This window comes from Zonotrichia leucophrys, chromosome 5 (assembly GCF_028769735.1).
Source record: "Zonotrichia leucophrys gambelii isolate GWCS_2022_RI chromosome 5, RI_Zleu_2.0, whole genome shotgun sequence".
Classification (NCBI taxonomy): domain Eukaryota; kingdom Metazoa; phylum Chordata; class Aves; order Passeriformes; family Passerellidae; genus Zonotrichia; species Zonotrichia leucophrys.
This window is the reverse complement of record NC_088175.1, coordinates 35277923-35285885: the sequence shown is the minus strand read 5'-3', so window position 1 is coordinate 35285885 and position 7963 is coordinate 35277923. Positions and strand designations below refer to the sequence as shown.

General features: G+C 42.1%; 1 long non-coding RNA gene across 1 annotated transcript; it reads left to right on the top strand.

Moving 5' to 3' along the window:
* Window positions 1–1001: 1001 nt before the first annotated feature.
* Window positions 1002–5609, top strand: LOC135448408 (uncharacterized). Its single transcript, XR_010440436.1, has 4 exons — window positions 1002–1087; window positions 1569–1616; window positions 4069–4160; window positions 4531–5609. It is a non-coding gene; the product is annotated as an uncharacterized LOC135448408 (long non-coding RNA).
* The last annotated feature ends 2354 nt before the right edge of the window (window positions 5610–7963 follow it).

The window sequence follows — 7963 nt, the reverse complement described above, 5'->3', positions numbered from 1 at the left end:
AGGTCCATGCCTGTATCTACAAGGAAGTTCTAAATACCAAGAACATAAACCTGGGAGAAGCTTGAAGTTCCATGCACATGTGGCAGGACCAGCAACTCAAGAAGCAGTTAGAAGTGCATCACTGAAGAAGAAAGTTTATTATATAGTGAGTGTTGCATTTGTTTAACACTGCAAACAGACACATAGTATTTTCATTCATAGTATGAAATCAGGCACTTGAGCTGCCTCCCAGTTCCCCAGACCCACTGGTTTTACTGCATCCACACTGCTACAGACCCTCAGCTGTCCCCCTGGGCAGCAGAAGAAGTCAGCAGAGTGTGGACATGGATGTTCCCTTGCTGTGGCCTTGCAACACAGGACTAGGTATCAAAGGCCTTGGGTATTTCCTTGCTTTTCCCTGGCTCCTCTTGAAAAGCTGCCACCCACTGAGCTTTGCCCAATGACTGCAGTACAAAGCTATAATTTGTTTTCTGATAATCTCCTTCTTAGCCATTGGGACCATTTTAGAGTGGAGTTATTCACCTGTTCTCCATTATTCTACATGCCTCAAGAGAACTTGTATAGATAAGGCCTTGAGTCTTATCCACAACCTGGGATGTTCCTGCCCATGGCAGGGCGAGACTAGAGGATCCTTGGGGTCCATCCCAGCCTCTTAACACCCTATGATTCTATGATTGTTAAAATTATTTTTTCATGCCATATTCTGGTCCCTTTCTACAAGAAAATCACACCAAGCTTCGTCATCTTCGAGTCTGGGGGTCTGGGATCAAAGCAGCTGAGATTGATCCTGCTCCTATACATTAGCTCTTTTGACCAATGCTCAGAAGAGCCTATGTGGAGGGATAGAATGCAAGAAAATATAGTGCAGAAGGTAGTCTCACACCTGAGGAGTTGCAACTGTACTAATCCCCAAAGATTAGGAGCAGGCCTGCCCTTAATAGACGACAGCTGTGTCCAATAAGAAGATGAGTGCTACAAAAGAGTGAGTTAGCTGGGTGAGGAGAGTGTTGGAGTTTGTTGGTTGTGCTGTTAGGAAGGAGAAGTCATCAGTGCTGTGAGGAGCTGCACATGAGAAATTGCTGGGAAGGTATGGGAGCTTTGCAATAAGATGACAACAAACCTAGTTCATACAGTTTAGCTGTATTTGGACATAGGAAGGTGAGGAGGTAGCTCAGCTCATCCTGACTCAAATGTGACTGTAGTTTGTTATGATTCTACACATCCTGCTGCTACTGTCAGAAATGGCAAATTCTATAATATGGTGTCAATGGCTCCACTTCTTTTCTTATCTAGTACTAGCCACATTTCAAAAACATGGTTTCTTAAACTCTGCTTCCACTTCTCAATTACTGCCATTCCTGTTTCAGAGTGTAACCTGCGTTGTCATAAGGAGCTGTTGAAAACTCCAGGGGAAGATTAATCACAACATTAATTTAGAAACCAGTAAAATATGAGTGATAGTATTGCTTCCCCTGGGGCTGTGGAAGAGTTAACAGTTTGAAGACAGTCAAACACGGATTCTAAATGGGGCTGCAGTCCTTTCAGAATCAACTGTTCTTTTTTGATAGGTTTTGAATGGGAGGACTTAAAGAGGCTTCTAAGCAGCAATTTGGAGGGTAAGTATTAACTAATGGTTGATACTTTATTACAGTGCTAGAGGGCACTGTACTGTTGAAGGTACTGTTTATGGATCAAATATAATAGCTAGAAGCTAGACAGTTTAATGGCTTGAGATTCCTTTGCACGTTTTCTTAAAAAGACATGTTAATCCTGACAGTGTTGTAACTCGTAATAATTGCACTCCCCCTGCCGCAGACACTCTCTCTGTTAAATTCTTTGTTGTCCTGACCCTGTGCACTCCTTTCTTCTGAAAGTGTGCAAGAAAATGCAAAGTGCTGCCATTCTGGATAGAAAAGCGTTCTACATGCAGTTTGCACTGTTGCAAATGTCTGTATGTGATTCAGGCCACGTGAAGTCTGCATTTGCTTTTCTGAGTACAACTTGGGCAGCAGCCCTCCATGAAAATGGTTTTCTATCCAGTTAAATCAGCTTTGGAGTTGATAGATAAGGATGAAATGCACTTCTAACTGCTGTCAGTTTAGATAAACACAACTTAAAGCCCTTTTTACAGAATGCCACCAGTTGTCTTAGAACACTATCAGAAAGCTGGTGTCCATCTCTGTGACTCTAAACAATTCTCACCTTGTGCACTTCAGTGTTACGTGTTTCTCTGGGGAAAATTTGTGTCATCTCTGCTGCTGGACTTTTAAATTGAAAATAGGAAATAGTGACACTATCTGAAAATTCATACCTTGTCCACAAAGTTCTTTTTGAAAGTTTTGTTCATGCTTCTTTCCCTCTAAGATGTGTTTTCATAAACAAAACATTCATGCATTTGTCTAAAATATTAAAATAGTTTTCTTTTTAGATTAGCATTCAATTTCAAAATTAAACAGGAATATTCACTTTTTAAAGCTTGTCTGTTTTTTTCTCTTATTCTCACTTTTATTTTTTCTTACTAAAAACAGAAAAGAGGACGTTGAGGGTTTTACCTGCTTTTTAGAAATATTTGCAGTTATCGAATTTCCTACAAGTATTTATTTTTTTATAAAGTTTTGAAAACCCAATTTCTAAGTTTTTACTTGGAAATTTACTTTAAAGTAACTTGACTAGTTCTCTTTCTGAACTTCAGTCAGTGTTATCGTGTAAGTTCTTCCTGTATAATCAAAACATGAGGAAAAGTATGTTATTGCTGTTTCTGGCCATCACCAAAAATATCAGTCGCAGACAGTGATATCATGACAGCAAAGCAAAACCTTGAATGATGAACAGTCTGTGCTTTTACATGGTTCCAAACAGAAATACACACAGTCAGCAGACCCGTGAAATCTACTGTCCAGAAGATTTGTGGCAATGGTTGGAGTGTCTTAGGAAAGAGTTTTCTGGCGGCAAGTGTGTTGTGGGTTTGGTCTTGGGTCACTGCCCAAGTGCACTGAAGGGACAGCATGCAACTGAAGGTCAGGGAGACCCAAAGCTGTGAGGGTAAGCACCAACAGGGCAGCTGTTCCTATACCAATAATAACTTTTATTGCCATTTTCTTTTACTGCAATTTTCTTTTTCTTTTCCAAATTGTGTGTTTTAACTCGGAAGAAAGAAGATCACACTGAACACCTGAACTGTCTTCAGTAGCCTTTCCTACTTTCCATTTCAGAAAATGACTTCTTTCTTCACCTTGCATGGCTGTGCCTGGAAATCCCATCTTGCACGTTCCCATGAGCCTGTTTACCGTGCAATTTCTGCTTGGCAATTAACTGCTATTTTTTCTGCTTCCCCTCCCATCCCCTGCTCTTGTTCTAAGCAGCTGTGAGGTGGGCTGATCCTTCTCAGGAAAAAATCTAGCTGCTGGTCTGTCAAAGAAAGAGAATGGGCTCTCCACACTGCTCTGCATCCCATGGTCCTTTCTTCTTTCCTTTTCCCTTTCCCTTTTCCCATTCATCTCAGCTTACCTTTTTATTTCCCTGCTGCTGCCTTAGAAACGATGGTGCTCTCTCATTTTATTTTCTCCTCACCCATCTTCGTGAGTTGAAGACATCAGAATCACAAAGGAAATTTTTCCAAGTCCAAATAATTCTTTTGCGAATGACTGGTAATTTTTTACATATTGGGTTTTTCTAGGGAGATACTTTACAAATATGCTGGGTTTGGTTAAAATGGCAGCTCATATCAGAAAAGTGAGAAAGGCACCAGCATTGTCCGACATTTACCTGGAAGACAGACAAGGAACTTGAAGGTGGATTTACAACATTTCAGGGAGTTTCTTCCAAGTCCTATGCATCTCCCTCTCTAAATTACAAGAAATGTCAATGATTCCCACATATTAGAAAATGGTTTCCTTACTAGCTGTTGCACATCTGTGATTAGTTTATAAGGGTTTCATTTTGGTCCTAGCTCTTTATCCTACAGTACACTGAAGTGTTTGAGTTGTTTTGTTTTGTGACACTGCCAGTGGCTACAATCTTTATCCACAAAATCTTTCTTGTAGGAGTTCTCACCATTGTGTTTTGCAGTGGATGGCGCAGTCTTGGGTGCTACAAGAACTTGCAAAACTACAGGACTAAGACAAGGAAGATGAAGATTGATGCTCATTAGAAAGCCTCAGGTAACAGTGACTGCAAATGCTCCTCATTAAGGGATGTGTGTTCCTGGATGTCTGGCTTACTCAGCCCCCTTACAGCACAGTTGTGTGCTCCTGGGTGCCATTTCAGTGCTATGATTTACCCTTTTCTCAAAATGTAGTTTAATAATGGGATGCTGGCCAGCACACAGGGAAGCAGGCTAATGGCCGAGAGCGGGAAATAGCCAATTAAAGGATCAAAGTCAAGGAAATTAAGCCTTGAGAAGAAAGGGCACAAATTAGGGTGGGGTTGGGAAGAGCAGGGCAGTAGTAGCCCTCAGGGGACACACCAGAGTAGGAAATGGGACCAAAATCAAAGCAGCTGAGGGCAAAATGCAACTGCTGTCCCTTGTAGGAATTGTCTTGGAAGGGAGAGAAGCAGCTCAGGAAGAGAGAAACGGAAAAACTGTAATATGTACAACAATTTTGAGAATTGTTTATCTCCTACACCCTCAGGGGCACTCCTGGTGAGCTGGGCTGTGCACACAGGGCTTCCCATGGGGTTCAGCACCTGCATTAGGTGCCTGCAAGCTCCTGCTTCCCTTCTTGGCACTACTCCACTTCCCCTTACTCTCCTTCCCTGCTGCTGGCGCCTGCATCCCTCCCTCACATGGTTCCTCTCTGTCATTTTGCCTCTGCTTTTGAAGTAATACTTACAAACGTCCTTACTGATATTCCCCTGCTTTTGACAAGCTAGTTCCTTCATTTTAAAGCCTTAACTATATGTAGATGTGACCCTACTAAACTAAACCAGCGATTTTCAGCTTGGTTCAGCACGGCAGTGAGAACATTCCTACTTTGGACTAGAGGGAGGCTGCTGAAGCCAACATGAGGTGGCTTGAACAGCACTGAAATAGGACATTCCAAAGAATGTGCTCATATTGTGCACAGAGTGAAGTTACCCGAGAGACACTTCTGTTGTAAAAAGGTTTTTATGGAAAATTAGATGTTTACAAAACAGGGAAAGCACTGAAATATTTGTTTGGGTTGATTTTCCCCCCTGAATCATTTAAATGGCAATATGCAAAGCAAAGTAATTTTTCTTGTATGTCACACTGTTTCATTAAGGCACTAACAGAAGACACTTGATCTAGAAATTAAGATAAGTTGCTTCAATCAGTACTAAGTAGCAGGTGCCCTTAGTGATTAAATGTAATAGAGTATTTCCATTATTCTATTAAGCTTTATGTCAGCAGTTGTCATAGTTCCTCTCATGTACTGAAATACTGTGAAAACACATTCAGAACAATATTTTGAGATCTTGGAATTAATGCTTTCTGAGAGTGTAGATAAATAGGATTTTCTTTGCATGTAAAATTTACAAAATTTTTGTTGGATCTACAGCAGATTAAAAACCAGGAACCAAAATATTTTCTTTTCCTGTGAAGGATGAAGTATTAGGTTTAACAATAGAGTATATTTCTGACACAGTGTAGGGGTTGTTTTGCTTCTTTATTTGCTATATTATTTGTGAAGAGCACAGAAGTGCCTTTCTCTGAGGAGTGTGCTCTGTACCTGTCTCAGGGTAGTGTGCTCTTTCCCTGCTCTTTGGTGCTTCTCACTTGTATGGAGGGTGGTGGGGATAAAACTAAACCTATTACACAGCAAGATAGTCTCTTACTTAGGTTGGAAAAGACCTCTAAGACTACCAAGTTCAACCCAGTCCTGCCAAATCTACCATTAAGCCATGTCCTTTAGTGCCACACCTGCTAAATGCCTCTAGGGATGGAAACTCAGCCACTTTTCTGGGCAGCCTGTTCCAATGCTTGATAACTCATCTGGGAAGATATTTTTCTTGTTATCCAATCTAATCCAAATACAGGGAGACAATCACTGCCCTGGTCCTGCTGGCCACACTGTTGCTGATCCAGGCCAGGATGCCATTGGCCTTCCTGGCCACCTGGGCACTGCTGGCTCACGTTCAGCTGCTGTCAGCCAACTTCCTAGGCCCTGCTCTGCTGGGCAGCCTTCCAGCCCCACTTCCCCCAGCCTGTAGCGCTGCTTGGGGTTGTTGTGACCTAAGGGCAGGACCTGACACTGGGCCTTGTTGAGCTGCACTTGGCCTCAGTCTGTGGATCCAGCCTACCCTGATCTCTCTGCAGAGCCTTCCTATCCTCTGGCAGATTGACACTCCCACACAGCTTGGTGTGATTTGTGAACCAAGGGTACGCTCAATGCCTTTATCCAGGTTGTTGATAAAGGCATTAAACAGGACTGGTCTCACCACTGAGCCCTGGGAACACAACTGTGACTGGCTACCAGATGGATGTAACTGCAGGCATCACCTCTCTATGGGCCTGGCCATCCAAAGAGGTTTGTACCCAGTGACCAGTGCACCCATCCAAGCCAGAAGCAGCCCATTTCTCCAGGAAAATCCTATGGGAAATGGTGTCAAAGGCTTTACTGAAGTCCAGGCAGACAACATCCACAGCCTTTCCCTCTCTTTTTAGATGGTCACCTTTGAAGACCAAGTAAGTCAAACAGGACCTGCCTTAGAGCAGCAGATACAGAAAGAGGGAAGCAATAGAAAAAATACTGATGATTAGGTCAGTACCCTGGGCTTTTAGCTGCCATTTAAATTTAAATATGCGCTGCAATGAAGTAAATAGGCCAACTGGGTCTACAGAGTGCTTTGGTGATGTGCAGCCTGAGACATTCATAGCAACATGTCTTTGCAAATGCCTGTGGTGTGGCTTCTTGTGGCCAGCCACTGGGAGTGAGTGGCCTCACACACACTCCTCTGTAATGTATTGTGTGGAACAAAATGCAGCTGTAAACAATACCGTGAGCTGGGTTGTTGAGGTAACACCAAGGGGGCTCATAGCTGGTGCACTGATCTCCCTCAGCCCCCTGAGTCACATAATGTCTATATTTGATACTGACAATGTCTTTTCAGAAGACATATTGTATTACAGAACCTGACAACTGTAGAATTCCAAGTCTGACCATCTTGTGAGTTAATAATGGACTTTTTTTTTTCTCAAAGTAACAGGAAGGGAGGCATAGACAATAACTTATCTACTTAATTGAAATCTGAGGAGTTCTGGTTTTATTTCTGTCAGCACAATCCCAGGGAAGTCAATCATATGGAACCAAGTGTGCAATTTAATTCTAAAGCATTTGTTATATTCAGGATGCCTGCGTCCACATGGGGTGGGATCCTACTAATTCAAACTGAAACAATTTGATTTCTTTCTCGGCTGAACTTTCACTGATTTAAAAAGCCATATTTTTCCAGACAACTGGTGCAAGACAGGTGAGGTAGCAGTTGTGTAGGAAACAGGGGTGGGATACATACACTCCCACACCCCCCTTGAGAAGTAGGGGAGAAGGGGGAAAGGCTTGTGATAAGACATGAAACTCATTTTGATTCATCTGCTATCAAAACAGTAATGTGATTCTGTTAATTTAGATAAATATCTAAGGGCCTGGTTCTATTCTGGCTTACATCAACTGTTTATTATACTAATGTGTAATACATATACGTGGCCAATTCTGAGATAACAGCTGTAGTTCAGTGTCCTTTCTGGCTGAATTAATGTTTAGAGAAACATGCATTTTCTCAGAAATGTTACTGAAAGAAAGAAATCCACAGGCCAGGGAAAATGGGATTTTTTTTTTTAAATGTTTCTCATATCTCCAGCTAGGCCCATGCTGACTGAATTCAGGTGGACTGATGGGATCCTAACTGCTGTTCCACATATTCAAAACAAAAAAAGCAAATTCAGCAGTCATTTGATGGCAGGAATAAGTTCATATTCCCTTTCCCATACTCCCTCTGAGAAGGC